Genomic DNA, 21359 nt, shown 5'->3' on the forward strand with positions numbered 1-21359 from the left:
GTATGCAAATTTTTTTTTTAACTTAGGCGACGACTTGATCTGATAAATCTTCACTTAAGTGATGGCTTATCAAGCAATGTTGTCATCCTAAAATAGAATCCAAAGAGTTTTTATCTCAAGTGATGACTTATTCTGATAAGTCATCACTTAAGTGATGACTTATCAAGCCATGTCATCAGCTCAAAATAGAATCTTTAGCTTGTTGCACTTTGATTAATGACTTAGCTAAGTTATCACTTTATTGATGACTTATCAACATAGTATTCAATTGAAACCATATTTACAAACTTATTTATCAGTGAATTATAGGCTAATTCAAACTTGATGTCCACTGTTCAACTTTTAAACCTAATTATCAGTTCTTAAACAAGATATTTCACCCAATTTGATTCAATAAATCTTGAAAATTGTGGGAGCAATTGATTTTTCACTCAATCAAAGTTTAAATCTTACCCAAAAATGATGAATTTTATAACTTGACAAAAAAATTGGTCATCAACACATTTTCAGTTATACAAAGTTAAGATTGTTCGCATGGCCCAATTACTTTGTATTCCTTAAATTTGTTCATGAATACTCTAAAATCATTCAAAGATTTCAATTTCATCCAATTCCCAATAATTTCCACTAGAATGAAGAAAAGAGCTTTTAGATCATACCTTTTGGACAACTTGACAACACACTCCAATTTTGTGGGTTTTCAACTTGCTCAGAGAAACACAGACTTTTGCAATCTATGTTTTTCGTAAGTTCAACGAGTTTGCACAAAGGAGAAGAAAAAATTTCACCCTTATTTTTCTTTTGAGAAGATGAAGAGAAAAAGTGAATGTTAGAAGTTGAAAGGGAAAAAGACGGGAAATGTGAAACGATTGCACTAATGTAGCCGCAATTTTTGTTTTCTAATTTTATCTGAATAAAATATCACTAATAAAAACTAATAAAGAATAATTAAGACTAATAATGACTAATAATAATAAAAATATGCACAAAATAGAAGTGGGAAAATTATTATCAGAAAATTGTAAGGCTATTGGGTTTGGATCGGTCATATCCTTGGATTTGGGTCAAAATGACTTACTTGGGGTTAAAATTCAAGTGATGGCTTAACAATTTTCTGATATCCTGTCACACATCTCGTCACCCTAAGACAAAATGTTTTTGTATTTTGGCTCAACTAATTGCAAGGTGGGACAACCCATCACTTGGGTGATGGATTATCAACCATGTCATCATCTATATAATGAATGTGCAAAAGTTTAGCTTAATTTGATGACTCAAGTGATAAGTCATCAGCTTTTTGATAACTTATTAGCTTGGTCATCACTCAATCCAGTAGATGCACTCCCTTTTGCTTTGAGTGGATGACTTTAAGTGATAGGTCTTCAATAAGTTGATAACCTATAAACTTTTGTCATCGATTCCATTCTATCAGCAACATTAATCTTAACTTTATTCCTACATATTTGAACAACTTAAAATTTTAAATAAAACTTTAAAATACACAAAGTACTTACAACACAAAAATTTGGGTTGCCTCCTAATAATGCCTGATTTACTGTCGCAGCACGACTTGGTTTCCTAAACTACTCAGACTTTGTCGAGATAAACTATAGGCAACAACTTTACTTCATCCATTGGTCTAACATAATTCTTAATTCTTTGCCCTTTATTCTTAAAAAGACTCTCATCTTTACATTTAAGTTCCATCACACCCGATGGAAATACTTGACTCACTTCAAAAGGCCCCAACCATCTTGATTTCAATTTGCTCGAAAAGAGCTTAAGTCAAGTGTTAAACAATAGTATCCAATCACAAGCATGAAAATATCACTTCTAAATTCTTCGATCATGGTAATTCTTCATCTTTTCTTTATACAAGTCTGCTCATTCATAAGCTCTAAGATGGAATTCATCCATCTCATTCAATTATCCCAATCTTAACTCAGCTGCTTCTTTTCATTTCATCTTTAGTCATTTAAGATCCCACAAAGCCATGTGCTCCAGTACAACCAGAAGATAGAATGCCTTGCCATAGACTAACTGATATGGTGACGTCCTAATTGGTGTCTTGAAAGTCATTTGATATGCCCAAAAAACATCATCGAGCTTTCATGACCAATTCTTTCTACTCTTCTTCACTGTCTTAGCCAAGATTTCTTTTATTTCTTGGTTTGAGACCTCCACTTGCCCACTAGTTTATGGGTGGTATGGGGTGGCTACCTTATGCTGCTTTACACAATATTTTAATAATGCAGCATGAAATATTTTGTTGCAGAAGTGGGATCCCTCGTCGCTTATGATTATATGTGTTACCCCAAAGTAGGAGAAGATATTCTTCTTAAGGAATGAAAACAACTTTTTTAACTTCATTGTCAACCAAATCAATGCCCTTAACCCATTTAGACACATAGTACATAGCTACTAAGATGTACTTCAGCCTACTGAAACTCACAAATAGCCCCATGAAGTTGATACCCCATATTTTCTGTGATTGAACCTTGTCTTTGGCACTAATAACAACTCTTTACAAACTTGTAAGCATCCTTAAAAAGTATTGGACAATAGTAGCCACTTTGCATAACCTTTCTTGCCATACGATCGCCTGCATGATGTTCTCCAACTGGAGATATATGGAAGGCCTTTAGAATATTTAGCATATCAAATTTTGGGATGTACATTCTGATAATATTGTCAGTACAATGCCTGAATTAGCATGGTTCATTCCATAAGTATCTCTTGGCATCATGGAGAAATTTTTTTTTCTAATGGAAAGAAAGATTCTCTGGGATAATATCACTTATAATAAAGTTGGTGAAGTCTACATATCAAGGAACCATTTCAAGTGTAGCCAGTAAAATCTGTTCATCCAAAAAAACATCATCAATATCAGGCTTTTCTATAGTGAGCTAATTTCTCTCTAGCCTGGATAGATGGTTTGCGACTAAGTTTTTACACCCTTTTCTATCTTTGACTTCAAAGTCAAACTCCTATAGAAAAAATACCCATCTAATTAGCATTGGTTTGACATCATTCTTCGCCATTAGGTATCTTAAAGCAGCATGGTCTGTATGAACCACCACCTTGGTTCCCAACAAGTATAACCAAAACTTCTCAAAAGCATAAAAAAATAGCTATAAGCTCTTGCTCAATGATGGTATAGTTTTTTTGCACCTCATTCAACGCCTTGCTTGTGTAATAAATGGGGTGAAATAGTTTCTCCTTATTTTGTCCAAGTACAATTCCAAGTGCTACTTTACTTCCGTCGCATATTATTTCAAATAACCTAGTCCAATCTGGATGAACAATAATTGGGGAAGTAACCATCTTTTCCTTAAGGCATTGGAATTCCTTCATACAATCATCACTGAAGAGAAATTTGGTCTCCTTCTCTGATAGTATCCAAAGTGGATTTGCAATCTTGGAGAAGTCTTTAATGAATTGATGGTAGAATCATGCATGACCTAGAAAAATATAGAATCCCTTCACTGAGATAGGAGGGGTAGTTCCTCAATCACTTCTACCTTAGCACGATCAAACTCAACCCCTTTTGCTTAAATTCAATGTCCAAGCACAATACCTTATTTTACCATGAAGTGGCATTTCTACAAGTTCAACACGAGATTGAATTCTTCGTATCTCTATAGTGCTCTACTCAAAATCACAAATACAACTCAAATGAATTACCCATCACAGAGAAATCATCCATGAACACTTATAAAGTGTCTTACACCATGTTGGAGAAAATTGACATCATGCACCTTTGGAATATGGCCAGTGTATTACATAAACTTAATGACATTTGCTTGAATGCAAATGTTACATATGGGCATGTAAATGTTATTTTCTCCTGATATTACGAGGCAATAAAAATCTAGTTGTATCTTAAATATCCATCCAAAAAGCAATATCAACGCCTTTCTACCAAGCGATTAAGAATTTGATCGATGAAGACATTGGGAATTGATCTTTTAATGTCCACGAATTCAACTTCCAGTAGTCCATGCAAACTCACCACCCCATCACTGGCCTAAGTAGAATCAAATTGTTCTTTTCATTAGCAACCACCATCATGCCTCCTTTCTTAGGCATGCACTGCACTGGACTCACCTACTTACTATCAGAGATTAGGAAATTTACTCCTATATTGAGCCACTTTAAAATCTTCTTTTTTACCACTTCTTGAATAGGTGGGTTCATCCTACGATAATGCTCAATAGTCAATCTGCATTCTTCCTTTAGCTAGATTTTGTGTGGTTAGATGCCCAGTGGAATACTAATAATATCCATAATCGTCCATATGATCGCCTTTTTATATCTCTTGAGCATAGAAATAAGGGCCTCAATAGCCCGACATCTCTTTTAGTTCCAACAATGTGGATTCTCAATAGAAGGTTTGGCTGCTGGTGTTGGATGATTTTTAAGTTCCAAGTCCATATTCTTGTGGGCATAATAATATGACCCCATTCCAGTCAGTACACAGACAGTCTCATCATAATCTTCGATTTCTTCACTATCAAAGTTCATCAATATTGCAGCCCATGTTTCCATACCAAATCTCTCCTCAACTGGTACTTGTTGCTCATCTTCATAATATACTTCATTAATTGAGAAGAAATTTATCTCCTTTTGCTGCTTTATCAATTGGTAGACATCAAAATAGACCACTTCATTATTGAGCCAAAATTTTAGTTTATTAGTCTGCAAATCAATCAATACACTTCTGGTAGCTAAGAATGGTCTATCTAAAATAATAGGGACCTCCAAATATATCTCGCAATCTAAGATTATAAAGTCTGTTGGGAAGATACAGTTGGCCACTTTCACAAGAACATCATGAATAATCCCAACGAGCTTCTTTATAAATCTATTCGCCATCAATATCCATATGTTAGTGGGTGTAGGATCCCCCAACCCCAGCTTTTTAAAATTTCCAGTGGCATTAAATTAATACTTTTCCCAAGATTGCAAAGGGGATTTACAAAATTAAGCGAACTCAATAGCATTGCCATGAACTTGTTAAATTTCATGTCATCTACCTTCTTCTAAAATATGTGAGGTAATGAAGAAGGTATTTTTGGCATCCTGTTAACTACTGTCTCTCCTTCCCCTTATCTTTCTCTAAATCATCAACCTACTTCTGATTAGATAGAACCTCGTTAATCTCCAGCTTCTCAGACTCGACTGGATATTTTTTTCTACTTCTGCATCTAACTCCACCATATCATTAACAATAGGTTTTCCCATAGACAAAACAGGTAACACTTTACCACTTCCAGTGGTAATAACCATGCAAGAATTCTCATTCCATGGATTTTGCACCGTGTCACTTAGCAATTTTTTGCTTTTTCTCTAGTTGAAAGTGGCGAGCAACTGATTTATCTGCTACTCTAGTTACTTTATAGAAGTTGAATGTGAGTTAAGTAACTAACTCATAGATGATAAGTCACTCTTTATTTCAGTCACTCTAGCATTAGTCGACTCCACCCCTTTCAATAGTTTGGCAATCATATCCTCTATTGACAACTTACCGAAACTAGTAGGAGCATTGTCACAATTTCCATATGGTAAATACAATCCACTCATATCATTTTTTTTTCAATCACCTTGCTTATGATCTCTATAAAAAGCTTTGTCATAATAATTTCGGCTATGATTCCCTTGGCTATTGCCTAAAAAATCCGCTAATTATTCAAGTAGTCTGCCTCTTCCTCGGAATCTAATTCAGCTCCCCTATTGTGAGACCTAACAACTTTCACTTTCTCTGCCTTCCTATATAGTAAATGCTTTATGAGTAAATCCATATAGGTCTTCATATATGTCATATCCTGGTCACATTCCTCTTCTCTCCTACATTATCGGTTGTTATCCTACTAAATAGTATTACTTACTACAATTGAATCCCTAGTATGTGAAACTCTACTGGTCTTAGTCAGTCTTTCTAACATCTCCACAGACTCAGTAAAAGTAACGTCCATAAATGCTTCCCCAGCAGGATTATCCATATTTGGTTTTGTGATAGAGTTTAAAGCCCTGTAAAATGTTTCCATCAAGTGGTCGTCAGTTGTCTTATGATTAAGGCACTGCATCAACTTCTTCTTGAATCTCACCCATGTCTCTTGAATATCTTTATTCAGTACTGCTTTAAGTTGCTAATATCATCCCTCAACTATAACTTTCTAGAAGGTGGAAATAACCTTTCTAGAAAAGCTTCTTTCAATAGCCTCTAGTTTGTTATAGAATCGGGATCTAACTCATTTAACCACAGTGTTGCCTTCCTAGATAAAGAAATGGAAATAACCACAGATGGATCATATTCTGACCAACTTTACGATTTTCAAAATATTTGCAAATATCGATAAAATTCACCAAATGCATATTCGGGTCATCTCCTAGAAGTTTACCAAACAAACCTTTGAGATTAAATAGTTGTATCATAGAGCTTATGGTGTTGAACTTTACACTCGATTCTAATGGTGGTGGAATAATTTCTCTTGTAGCACCAGCTTCATCTAAATCAGTATCATCCTCATCATTAAATACAAACTGCATAACAGGTTGGCAGTTTACTCTTTCTCTAATCAACCAATTATGATTTATTAGTGCAGCTACATTCTCAACATACCTCATATTTGTAGGCTCAATCAGATCATCATCCCCTAGGTCATCATCATCTGTATTCTCCACTAGACCTGGGTTATCTATATTTTGCTGTTCAAGTTGTGCATTAGCCAAAGTGGCTAATCTCTTAGCTTCTTCTTGTTCAGCTATTCTCCCAATAAGATGAGGTTCTGGGTTGAAAGGTAATAATGGCTATCCTAACCTTCTAATTTATAGCATATATAACAAGGAACCTATAATAATCAAAAATGACAAATAAAAGTAAAATTAGGAAACTTAATTAACAGTTAATTAAAATAGATATGCTTAATTAACTATCGTATTCCCCGACAATGGCACCAAAATTTGATACACCCAAATTACTCCTCTCTTATGAGAAAGTAAGCGGTCATCATCGAATATATAATCCAACTGGGTTGGGGTCGAATCCCATAGAGAATATAGTGTATATCAAGACTATTTGTGCTTTAATTGACTAATAGCTAATAGATAACTGTAAATGGGGGGTTTTAGAATTCAAACAAATATTACTGTTCTCTTTGTTTTAGTAACCCAAAGTCTATATTTTAATATTTAAAATTGATGATGAGGTAAAACCAGAGTGGAGTTGACTATGAATGTTGCTATACGTTGAACAATAGTTGCATCAGAAGATGCACATGACATGTAGGAAACTACAGATTATCACCATCAATAACCGAGCTAGATATTTTCTGACCCATTTAGTTGCTTGATTACCTAATTTTGTTTAACCTAGGAAATCCTTATGTTTAAACTGATTTCATCTCGAGTTGATTAATCTTGTTAAAATATTAATCATTAGATGAAAATTTAACGTTTTCAAATCCCCAATTATAATTAACTTCCTTTAATTGATTTCTTAATTAAAGCAAACCAATGTAAGGCTTAATTTATTGTTTGCAACAAACAAATAAAATTCATTACAAAAGGATTATCAAGAAGTTTTTACACTCATTCAAATCTTAGCCAACTATAGAATTCATAAAATAACACTCATAGATCCCACAACTACGGTTATGGGATGTAGTTTCTCATGAGATAGAAAGAAATAGCATATATTAAGATCCATAATTCAAAAGCAGTTAACTTACAAAAATGGAAATTGAAGATTGTCTTTCTTTAAATTAAAACAAGGATCCCAAAAAAAACACAATAATAATTTAAATATAATTTGAAATCATACTTCAGAAAAACAAAATATAAAAACTGTTCTTGTAAATAAGTTCAAGATGACCATAAAAACCAACGATTTTCTATAAATACTAGAGATCTTTCCAGATTTGAATTTCAAATTTCAGTTTTCCAACCAGTGCAAACTTTTCTTGAATTTTAACAACTCTTCCAAATCCTTGCTCATTGCTTACAACTAACGGCCTCAGTTGATAGCTTATGAGATAGTTGATGCCTTATCAGGAAAGTCATCAACATTTCTTTTCAATTCTTGTACACTGTCTATAGCTAACACCCTCTACTGACGGCTTATCACACAATTGATGGCTTATCAGACAAGTCATCAACTACCACATTCACATCTACTTTAATAAAAAATTGTCCTTGTTGACGTGGTTATCATAGATTTTCATGCATCTCGACTTCCATGCAATGTCACATTAAATATTATAAAAAACAATAATAGTTACTTAAGAACTTACAATTATTTCGAGTTAAAATACCTAAATGTTCTAGCATAATACTAACACATCAGTAGAAGGGGCCCACTTCTAATTTCTAAAATCTATTTTAGGCAACTTCTACCCCAGACTAGGATAAGATATCTAAGCTTATTTCTAAATCATGAATAATCCTTAAATAGGCTTAAGATACCAGGGCATTTCCATTCTAAACATAAACCACAGAGCCAAATTCTCTTAAGGTATGAGTAACTAAGATAATTACATAAAATTTATTATTTCAAGATATCCTAAATTATTTAACTAATACAAATGTTCTAAACATTCTTCCAACACCAAAATCTGACCTAATATCTAGCATAATATCATAATCATAGTATGAGATAGATCAATCTATAAAGAAGGTAAACCTAGTCTACTTGGATGCAAAAGAAAATCCCAAAGAAATTGCTAAACTATTCTTTTTTCTTTTAGAGAAGCTTATACAAGGTTCCATGCTGTCAAAATCACAATCTTATCAGCAAAACAAGCATAAGGATGCATATATTGTGGTATTGTGCTTTGGATAAAAAATTACATAACAATCCCATATTTGGCCGATTTATGGAATCATACTGTTCAAACCAACACAACATCCATCTATGCTCAAGAAACCTTTACCCTCAAAATAGGTGAATTTTGAGCTACAATGGTTCTAAAATCAAGAAACCAAGATTTATGGATTTTAGATAAGAAGGGTGAATTAAATCATGAAACTAATGGATGCTTACCACAAATTTTATTAAGAATTACATAAATAAATTTACCAAAGTTTGAGATCACCAACCAATGTTTCTCCCAAGTTTCAACACTATTTATGGTTTTACTCTCTCGAGAATAGGAGAAGAATGGTAAAACTCAATCTTGTTAATGTATTTATACCCTTCCTAGGGATACAGATGTCGTTAAAGAAGAACTTGACTTTTTTTATAGTCATCCCTAAATCGCCTGAGTGCCGCTAAAGTGGTACCTTTTCCCAAAATCTGGGCCGCTAAAGCAGACCATAGGCCACTTTAGAGCTATATAACACCTTAAGTTTTTTGTCCTTGAAATTTTTTTGATATTTTCACCTCACTATCTTTTCTATGACTTACCCCTATGAGTCTTGGGTTTTTTTGATAGGTCATGTGGCCCTAGTCATAAGGTGTTGAATAAATGGTTGTTAAGTTATTGTCCTGAGTACGACTTTGGGATATAAGTCATAGGGAGCCTTGATGGGTCCTAGGGAACCATTTTTAATGAAATTAGAAAGTAAGTGGAAAAGTTCTACTCTGAAAAGGAGTGGCTAACTAAGGGTCTTAAGGACTTGTTATGAGTTGTTGGGTGCAGATCATAGTATCTTTAGTGTTTACCCAATTGGGTTCTGTGTTGACTATGACTGGTAGGGTCCCATTATAAGTGGTACCAGTTGAGTCATAGGGTCAACAAAGTATGGGTTTCCTAGGAACTATCTTGCGTATGACGCATAGGGACGGGGCGTAATAAGTCTATACGAGTCGTATAGTAACCTATTGTTATTGATGACAAAATTTCATCTTTTAATTTAAGGGTAATTTAGACAATTCCCTCCTTACCCAATTAAAACCCCACATCCATAAAACATATAAATCGGTTATAATTCATATTTAACGTACTCAAAAACTTCGAAAAATCTCTTAAATTATCTCAAGCAATAATATTTAGGGTTTCCAAAAAGAAGGTTATCCAAGGGATTAAGGGTTGAGTTTCTTCCATGAAACTTGGTATTTCAGGCATGTTACTTTTCCTTCACTATTAATTTGTTAAAAGAATATTTTTTAAAGTATTGTTCATGAGATATTTATTTTTGTTTTGGAACAGAGTATTAGGGTTTTGATTGTTTATGGATTGAACAATGTTTCTCATGATTTACATGTGATTAATCATGATTTAACTATGGTTTTAAGGTTTTTAACATATAGGTGCATGGGTGTGGTGAATTAACTAGGAAATTATGATTTTCCCCTAACTTTTAACTTTAGAAGTGGTTATGACCTCAACCCCATTTTGCAAAATTTGTTTTTAATTATGAGAAATGTGGGAATTGAATTATACTCAAACTACTGTATTATGATTTTGAATTGATCCTTATGGGGTTGTGTAATTACTCAAGCTAATGTAAAAGTGAACAATGAGGTTGTGAATTTCCCCAAGGAAAGATAATCCATGTGAAATTTTTATGTTAACTTGTAAGTTTAGTTGGTATGACAATACCAACAATGTATGCCTTAATATGAAATATGGTTCAATGGATGGGATTGTGTGATAAATATTTTTAATTAGGCTTTAATGAGGGTTGTGTAACTCATAATAGTGGTGGTCCTGTGAGACCCACTTTGGAAATTGCAGTTTCCAATTTGGGTGTCTATATGATCGATAGTTCGAGTCCTCTTTATGAAAAACCCTAGGTTTTGGCCCTTGGAAATTTTCTAAGCTTTGATCTCATTATCTAGGTAATGACTCATTATATAATTTGTATGATATGAGTATGAGTCAGGTTAAAAAACTCATACGGTTTCTAGTGATTGTGGTTGGGTTTTTGTTATTGTTATGGTTTGGTGATATGGGTCGTTAGGTCTGGTAATAGGTCGTTAGGATTATCCTTCATCATATCAAAAACTCAGTAACATGACTTGGCTTAGAGTATGAGTTGCTCACTAAGATATGTAAGGATAGGTTATGAGTCATTATGACAAATCGTATGTTTTCCAGTGTCAATTCCTTTGGATTTTGTCTTAGGTATGACAATGATCATACGAGTCGTATGGTTTGGTCATGAGTGGGGGACAGAGAGTTGTATGGTGGATAGTGTATAGATGTCCAACTCACTATCTTAGTGACGACTCTATGGCACAAGTAGTAAGTTGTGGTCACGAGTGATGGGGTTGACTCATAACCACCAGCGGTAATTTTTTATTTTAAGTTGGGGGAATTTTAAACATTTCTCCTTTGTAACTCCCTTTGATACCACTACATTATACACCTTTTGGGACTTTATTAACCTTTTATTCCCAATAGAAAACTCTTAAAAATCTCTCAAACTCCCTATTTAGACAAAAGGCTAGGGTTTCTTCAAGACAACTAATTAGAGGCTTCCAAGAATAATTCACTTCATCTTCCTTGATGTCTAAGGCATGTTACTACGAACTTATTGTTATTTTACAAAGAGCATGTATTTTAGTGTATGATATTCATTATATTGTTATGGTTTGAAATAATGGTTGGTGTTTTTGATGTTCATGGTTGAACAATATTTCTCAAGGTTTAATTATATTTTATTTCGTGCTTTTAGTAAGATTTTGATGTTATGGGATACATGTTAATGGTTAATGGATTTTTGGGTATTATGGATTCCCCAAATTACTTTGTTATGGTTTTGAAACATATATGCCCTCAACTTGTTTGTTAAAATGCCAATAAGAATGATTTTGTCACATAGTTAGACCATTCTTCAGATCTTTTCAATTCATAAAAGGTAATGGAACTTAAATTGGTTTGTTTGGTTTTAAATAATGTGAAAAGGCCTGAGTGGACATGGTCATGGTTTAATTGGAAGCATTAGAGTCAATTTGGTTTCATGGCTTTCATAATGCATAAAAGGATATACTTGCAAGATCTTATTTTTGTATGACCATACTAATGGTTAATGACTAAGAAAACATCCTTGGTAAAAGCTTAGAAAGTGTAAATGATTTTAATATAGGCTTAAAGGGGTTTGTATAGCAAAGCCATGGATGGTGGAGGTCCTGTGTGGATAAATACTAAAAACTTGTGTTTACCTATGTGAGGTTTTGTCATGGTGACCGTGCACATAATATCACACTTTATATTTTGGGAGATGGACTAGTTATCTCGGGTTCTTTTCTTTGATTTTGCGGGTATCATGCACTATAGGCCTTTCAGTAAGGGGAGATATAACCATATAGACCATGGGTGGTTTTAGGACTTCAAAAGCTACAAAGCCCAGGTAAAGGTTTTAAATGCATACTAAACCTTGTTCCCTTTCTCGGTAGGGTATATATCTGTAAATATGTGATAGCCTATAGTTAATTTATTTGGTTTTAAATTACTAACAGTATTTTATATTATCCCTTAATACATGCTAGCATTCACTCCGCTAACCATCTTTGGGCGTTGTATCCCTATGTGATGCAGAAACTAGCCATACTGCTATTCCTCCTATTTTGTGACTTAGTTATGGGGATAACTTTGAGTCAGATTAAAGTGGTGAGCTTCCATAATTTAGAAGACTCTATTTCATGCGATGGACTTCTTTTCATTATTTTTGTTTATTATTTTTTGGTTTTGTGTATGGTCAGGGGCATGTCCTAATCAGATATTATTTTATTCAAGTTAAAATCTTTGTCGGAAAACAATGGGCATTAGTAGTATTGGTATTGGTGTCAACCTAGGTATTGATATTGGTATTGAGGTTGGCATTAGTTGGATAATTGGTTAAGGTTGTTGGATTATGATTATAGACTTTATTTAATGTTTGTAAACTATTATTGCTTTCTATTATTATATGTTTGGAATTCATTTAAAATAGTGTGCATGGTAGTTATGGCTGTGTATTGGGGATGATCTTCGATCCTATTTGGACTTGAGATGCCCAACACGACTAGGCCCTAGTTGGGGACATGTCTAATTGGTTACAGCCCTAGGTTCATGGTCAATTATGTGTCTAACAAAGCCGTGTTAACTAGAGTATCTTTTAAGGGTGTGTAGTATGCCAAACTCATAAAGGAGAGGCTATAAGGCATTGAGGAGTATTTCTCTTTCTTATGTTCTATTTTCAAGATGAAGATTCTAAGTTCTAGAATTCACCTCTAATTTCTATTTGTTCTTATTTGAGATCATGACTCCTCAAAGATCTGAATCTCACTGTAACTCCTCTGTCCCACCGGAGAGCAATGTTGATATTGATGAGACCCATCATACCTATGGAGTCTAGATCCATTCTAGGGGTCCAGTTCTTAATTGCCCTCAAAAAGTTCTATTGGTTCCCTCCAGTCTATCTCAAGGTTCTCATGTTGATATGATAAATATTGAGTTTTGTCAGTCTATCCATATGTTTGCATAATTTCTAGCTTCTAAAACTAAGTGAGGTACTTTGGTTTCTCTATATTTTGAGGCCACAAGGGTTAGCTAGTTCATGAGGTTGAATCCTGCAACCTTTACTGGTGTTAAGGAAGAGGAGAATTCTCAAGGTTTCCTAGATGTGATGGAAAGTATCTTTTGTGTTATGCATGCCACAAGCATAGATTTTGTCACCAACCAGCTGAATTATATGATATACTAGTGGTACGAGGAATGGGATCAGTCAAGGGGTAACAATGTTGAGACAGCCATGTGGGATAATTTTTCTAATGCTTTCCTAGACCACTTCTTTTCTACAGAGTTAAAGAAAGCAAAGGTGGAGGAGTTTGTTCATCTGAATCAAGGTAAGATGTCAGTCAAGGAGTATTCCGTAAAGTTTCACCAGTTATCTTTGTATGCTTTAGAGGTACCTTCTAGCATGAGGCCTAGAATGAGAAAGTTTACTTCTGGGTTGTCTCTAGACTTGATTTTTGAGAGTAAGGCTACTTTATTGAACAAGGACATAGAAATATCTAGGTTGGTTATGTACATACAACAGGTAGAGGAAGAAAAGAAGAAGTAGGTTGAGATAAGGGAGTGGCAAAAAAGAAAGTTCAAATTTCCTAAGTAGGGTAGTGGCCAAAAAAAATGTCAAGAATGGTGGGAAGTGACCCAATAATAAGTGGGGTAATTTTGGGTCTCACTTGATGGTTAGTTCTCTCTAACCAAAGTCATAGGGTGAAAGGCCACGTTTCTATGGGGGAGATAATTACAGGGCATAGGGAGCCTTATTTCAGGTTAGTAGGGGTCAAACAACTCCATCATAACTCTATGTAGATTTTGTATTTGATTGCATCAGGGTTACTATGATGAAGTAAAGGACAAGTACTTCAACTATGGTTAACCAGGTCACATAGATAGAAGTTTTCAAGGGGCCAAGGTTGAATCGGGGGCAAATGAGGTTCATGTTGCCTCTTATTCTACTTTGGAACCACAAGGTTCATTTCCTAGCTTTGACACTAGTTGGAATCGTCTTCATGCTCTCACTACCTGGTAGGAGTCCGAGGCATCACCTGATGTCGTGACTCATATGTTGAAACTCCTATTCTATGATGTGTACTTCTTACTTAATCCAGGGTCAAATCTCTCTTATATGACCTTATTTGTGGATTTGCATTTTTGGTTTTGGTCTCAAATGTGTTTTAGACCCTTTTTATATTTCTACCTTGGTGGGTGACTCTATGATGTCTAGAAGAACCTATAGGGGTTATGTCGTATCTATGGGTGTTCAGTAGACTCTGGTGGATTTCTTTTAATTAGACATAGTTGCTTTTTATGTCATATTACGGATGGATTGGTTTTACTCATTTAATGTTTCTCTAGACTGTTAGACCTGTAAAGTTGTTTAAATTCCCTAATAAGATGATTTTTGAGTGGAAGAGTAGTTTCTTAGATTATAAGGGAAGTTCATATCGTATCTTAGAACTAGTAGATTGATATCCATGGGGTGTCTCTATTATCTGGTCTAGGTTAATGATTCTAACTTAGAGGGTCCTTCTTTGCATTTCATCCTAGTAGTAAATGAATTTCTTGAGGTTTTCACTAATGAACTTCCTGGTGTCCCTACTGATAAGGAGATTGAGTTTGGGATTGATCTTTTTCTGGACACTCATTTAATTTCTAAAAGATCTTTTATACAAATATATCATCCATCCTAGTGTATCTTATGTGGTGTACCTATTTTATTCCTGTAAATGATGGAAAGTTCCTTTCGGATGAGTATTGATTATTGCCAGTTGAATAAGGTGATGGTAAAGAATAAGTATCTTCTTCCAATGTTAGATGATTTGTTTGATTAGGGTATAGGGTTCTAAAATTATAATCCAAGATTGATCTTTAATCCAGGTATCATCAGTTAAAGATTACAGAGGTGGATATCCCTAAGATTAACTTCTGTACTTGGTATAGGCATTTTGAGTTTGTGGTTACGTCTTTTGGGTTGACCAATACCCCGACGAATTTTATGGATTTGATGAATAGAGTCTTCCATCAGTTTTTGGATTTGTTTGCCATTGTGTTCATAGATGATATTTTGGTGTACTCTAAGAGCTAAGTGGGTCATGTTGATCACCTACGCATTGTATTATAGACCCTGAAAGAGCAGCAGTTGTATGCCAAATTTTTGAAATGTTAATTTTGGATAAACACTGTCTCTTTTCTAGTACATGTCATTTCTAGTAAAGGCATCATAGTGGATCTATAGAATGTTTTAGTGGTTAAGAGATGGCCTATATCTATGGCTCCAACTGATTTTCGAAGCTTCTGGGATTTAGCTGGTTACTATAGAAAGTTTGTGGAAAGTTTTTCTTCTATAGATTCCCCATCGACTAAGCTAACTCCAAAAAAAAGTAAAGTTCTTATAGTCTGATGCTTGTAAGGGTAGTTTTGAAAAGATGAAGAATAAGATAACTTCAGCTTTGGTCTTGACTATTCTTGAAGGAACAAATGGATTTGTGGTCTATTATGGAGCATCTTATATGGAGCTTGGTTACGTCTTGATGCAAAATGGTAGGGTGATAACTTATGACTCTAGACAGTTAAAGGTATATAAGAAGAATTAGCCGACTCATGACTTAGATTTATTGGTTGTGGTGTTCGCATTGAAAATCTGGCGTCATAATTTTTATGGAGTACATGTGGATCTCTCTTCAGATCATAAGATCCTGCAAAATATGTTTACTCAGAAAGTACTGAATCTTAGGCTAAGAAGGTGGCTTAAGTTGCTCAATAAATAGGACATGAGTCTTCACTACCACCCAGGTAAATCTAACATGGTTGCTGATGCTCTTAGTAGGTTATCCATGGGGAGACTAGCTCACATAGAAAAAAAGAAGAGGGAGTTGGTAAAGGATATTCACTACTTTCCTAAACTTGGAGGTCGCCTTTTGGACTCTGAGGATTGTTGTGTATTTGTACATGAGGTGGAACACTCGTCTCTTGGTGTAGAGATTAAGGAGAATTAAGTGTTAGATCCTATCTTAATAAGGATCAAGGGTTATGTAGGTAGGCAGAAGGTGATGGCCTTTGAGATTAGTGGTGATGTTTTCTTGTGGTACCAAGGGAGGTTATGTGTTCCTGATATAATGGTTTATGAGAGACGATCTTGGTTGAGGCACATGAGTCATGCTATGCTATTCATCACTATTCGACAAAAATGTATCGTGACCTTAAGAAGATACATTGGTGGAACAATATAAATTGGGATGCGACTAATTTCATGGGTAAGTACATGGTGTGCCAAAAATTTAAAGTTGAGCACACGAGGATTGAATGACTGTATCAAGAAATTGAGCTACCTGTATAGAAATGGGAAGTGTTCAACATGGATTTTATTGCCAATCTTCCTTGGTCTTAGAATCAGTTTTATTAATTTTGGGTAATCATTAATCGGATGACAAAGTTGACTCACTTCATGCCAGAGAGGATTAACTTTTTGACAAAGGAATATGTAAGGTTGTATCTCTAAGAGAATGAAAAGGTTCATCGTTTTCCTATTTTTGTCATCTCTGTTGGTGGTACATAGTTCTTATCTCACTTTTGGCGGTTGTTTCAAAAAGGTTTAGGGATCAAGGTGATTCTTAGTACAACATTCCACCCACATTCGGATGGTCAAGTAGAAAGTACTATTAGGACATTGAAGGATATACTCCGTGTGAGTGATTGACTAAGGTGGTAGTTGGGTTAAGCATTTGCCTCTTATAGTGTTTCCCTATAATAATAGCTACCACTCTAGCATTAGAATGGCTCCATTTGAGGTATTGTATGGTAGGAGGTGTAGATCTTCTATTGGGTGGTACGAGGTTGGTGAGGTAGAGATGTTTGGCCTAGATTTGGTTCACCAAGCCATGGAGAAAGTGAAGGGGATTCGGGATAGACTTAAGGCTTCCCAATGTTGCCAAAAGTCCTATACAGATATGAGGCTATCGAAGTGGGAGTTTGAGGTTGGGGATTGGGTGTTCTTGAAAGTGTCTTCCATGAAGGGTGTGATACGGTTTAGGAAGAAAAGGAAGCTTAGTCCTCGGTATGTTGGTTAATATTTTGTTTTATGAATAGTTGGTAGTGTTGTTGATGAGCTGGAGTTGTCATCTAGTTTGAGCTTCATTCACCCGTATTCTATGTTTCTATGTTCAGAAAGTGTACGGGTGATGCATAGAATATTGTGCCTATTAAGGATATTGGTATTTCAGATTCTATATCGTATGAGAAGATCCCATTTGAGATCTTGGATTGGTTGGTTATTCGCTTATGAAAAAGGGTAGTGGCTTCGGTAAAGGTTCTATGGACGAACCACAAGGTCAAAGACGCTACATAAGAAGCTTTAGAGGACATGAAGTCCAAATATCCATTCCTGTTGTTCGCTTTGTAAATTCGTGTATAAGGTATATGTTGTCCTTAATATCTTTGTTATCTAACTAAGTTTAAGGTAAGAGTAGAGTATTGCGGAGTCCAAATATAGCTTCTACTACCTTGTTCCATCATTCGGGGAAGTATGATCCAAATGGGGAAGAACTGAAACACCCTAGGTTTTGGACCTGGAAAATTTCCATAGCTTTGATATTACTGTCCATGTAATGACTCATCATACGAGTTGTGTGGTGTTAGTATGAGTTAGGTGACCCAACTATAAAGTTTTCAGTGATGGTGATTAGGTTTTTATTGTGGTTATGATTTGGTGGTGGGTTGTTAGGACGATCCTTCATCAAATCAAAAAGTTAGTAACATGGCTCTGATCTACGTACGAGTGGCTTACTAAGATCCATGATAATAGGTTACCTGTCATTATGATAAGTCATATGTTGTAAGTATCAGTCCTTTTAGCTTTTGTCTTGGGTACGACTAGGACCATACGAGTCGTATGGTCTGGTAACAAGTGGGGGCCAGGGAGTCATATGGTGGATAGTATATGGGTGTACAACTCACTGTCTTGTTGATGAATCCATGGTATGAGTCGTATGCTATGTTTATCAGTCAGGCAATCGACTTATAACAACCTGCGGTAATTTTACAATTTTAAGTTAGGGGCATTCTAGACATTTCCCCTTTTTAACTCGCTTTTAGACCATGGCACAAAACACTTTTTGAGACTTCATTCACCTATTATTCCTAATAAAGCACACTTAAAAAACTCTCAAACTCTCTATTCAAGCAAGAGGCTAGGGTTTATTCAAGACAATCAATTAGGGGATTTCAAAAGTAATTCTCTCTGTCTTCCTTGGTGTCTATGGAATGTTACTCCTTCCTCAATATGTGTTTTAGTGTATGATTTTCATGGTCTTGCTATTGTTTGAAAAAATGGTTGGGGTTTTTTGATGTTCATAGTTGAATAATGTTTCTCAAGGTTTAATTATGTTTTCTTTCATGCTTCTAGTAAGATTTTGACATTGTGCGATGCATGTTAATGGTAAATGGATTTCGGGGTATTATGGATTCCCCAAATTGCATGGTTATGGTTTTGAAACATATGTGCCCTCATGCTGTTTGTTAAAATGCCAACGAGAATGATTTTGTCATATAGTTTCACTATTTTTGATTTTTTGCATTGCATAAAAGGTAATGTAACTTAAATTGGTTTGGTTTGTTTTAAGTGTCTTAAAAAGGCCTTGGTGGCCATGGTCTTGGTCTAATTGGAAGCTTTGGAGTCAACTTGTTTTAATGGCTTTGGTATGGCATAAAAGGATATACTTGCAAGATCTAATTTTTGTATGACAATACGAATTGTTAATGCCTAATAAAAGACTCCTTGATAAAAGGTTGGAATGTTTAAATTATTTTAGCATGTTCTAAAAGGGGGTGTATCAAGGCCATGAAAGGTGGAGGTCGCGGGGGGACCAATACGAGAAACTCATGTTTGCCTATGTGAGGTTGGTCATGGTGACCGTGTGTATGATGTCACACTTTATATTTTTGGAGATGTACTATTTATTTCATATTTTTTCTCCGACCATGTATCTAACACGTACTAGGGCCCTTTCAGCCAGGAAGCTGAACCGATATAGCCTGTGGTTTGTTTCACGATGGAAAAAGATACACAACCTAAGTTAAAGTTTTAAATGCATACTAAACCTTGTTCCCTATACCGGCATGGTATATATACGTATATACGTGATTGCATATAGTTAGTTTATTTGGTTTATAATTAATGGCATTATTTTATCTTATTTATGAGTACATGCTAGTGTTCACTCTGCTAACTATCTTTCGGCATGTTATCCCCATGCGATGCAGGAACTGGCCATACTACCATTCCGCCTGCTTAGTGGCTTGGATTCGGGGGTAGCTTTAAGTCAGATTTAAGTGGTGAGTTTCCATAATCTGAAAGACTACATCTCATGCTATGGACTCCTTTTTATGATTTTTGTTTCTTGGATTTTTCTTTTTGCTTTGGTTGAGGGCCTGTCTCGATGGGATGTTATTTGATTTTTTATAGAGGTTTTATCAGACTACTATGGGAATGGGCAGTGTTGGTATTGGGTTCAACCTTGGTATTGGCATTAGAATTGGGGTTGACATTGGTCTTCGGTTATGTACATATTTTGAATTTTGTTAAGCTTGTTGCATGCTATCTTATTATATATTTTGAACTCGTCCGAAATTGAAGGATGTTGTGTTTTGTTTGGTTATTTTGAACTCGTCCAAAATTAAAGAATGTTGTGTTTTGTTTGGTTAGGTGCAGGGCATGATTTCTGGTCCACGTGGGACTTGAGATACCCATCACGGCTAGGCCCTAATTCGGGTCATGACAGAGATATAATCAGAGCCTAGTTTCAGTGTATTAGGTACCCAAAAACATTGCATCAAGTAAAGTCTCATTTATGAGTATGTAGTGCTCCATACCTATAAGGGAGAGGCTATGAGGAATTTAGGAATGTTTCCCTTTCTTGTTGTTCTATTTTTGAGCTATAGAGTCTAAGGTATTGAATCTTCACCAATTCCCACATGTTCGCTTTTTGATCATGCCTCCCAGAAGATCTGATGCTCGTGGAAACCCTTTTGTCCTATCTGTGGACAATGTGGACATAGCTCATCTAACTCTAGTAGTTAAGACCTAGTCTAGGGTCGCTACTTCTGATTGTCTTGATGGAACTCCCCTAATTCCCCCCTATCCCTCCTAAGGAACCTAAGGATGGTATGTCTAATGCTTAGTTTTTCCCGTTAATTCATTTACTTACCTAGTTAGTGGTCTCTAAAACTGAGCGTGTTTCTTCTATTTCTCCATTATCTGAGGTCACTAGGGTTGACCAATTAATGAGGTTGAGTCCTCCTACTTTCACTAGTTCTAACGTTGAGGAAGATCCTTCAAAAAATATTGATGAGATAGAAAAGATCTTCTGTGTGACGCATGCTACTGATGTGGACGGTGCTAAGTTTTCTGCTTATCAGTTAAAAGGATGTAGTGTACTAATGGTATGAAGAGTGGGAGTAGCTTAGTGGAGATGATGTTGAGTCCTCCTTGGGGGATGAATACTCTAGTGTTTTTCATGATTGCTTGTTTCCTCAGGAGTTGAGGGAGGCAAAAGCTAAGGAGTTCTTAAATCTGAAGCAAGGAAGGGTGTTAGTGAAGGAGTATGTGTTGAAGTTTCATCAGTTGTCATGTTATGCTCCAAAATTAGTGTCTATTATGAGGGATAGAATGGGGAAGTTTGCCTCTGGTTTGTCCTATGAGTTTATCTTGGAGAGAAAGGTTGCCTTGATGAACTAGGATATAGACACTTCTAGACTTATGGTGTATATGAAACAAATGGAATTAGAAAAGATAAAGAAAGAGGAAATAAGTGAAAGGAAAAATAAGAAGTTTTTCTACTCAAAACAGAGTGGAGGTCAGTAGTAGAATAGTAGAGATGGTGGAAAATAGTCTAGGAAAAAGTGAGGCAATTCTGGTTCTTAATCTATGGC

This window comes from Capsicum annuum, chromosome 11 (assembly GCF_002878395.1).
Source record: "Capsicum annuum cultivar UCD-10X-F1 chromosome 11, UCD10Xv1.1, whole genome shotgun sequence".
Classification (NCBI taxonomy): Eukaryota; Viridiplantae; Streptophyta; class Magnoliopsida; order Solanales; family Solanaceae; genus Capsicum; species Capsicum annuum.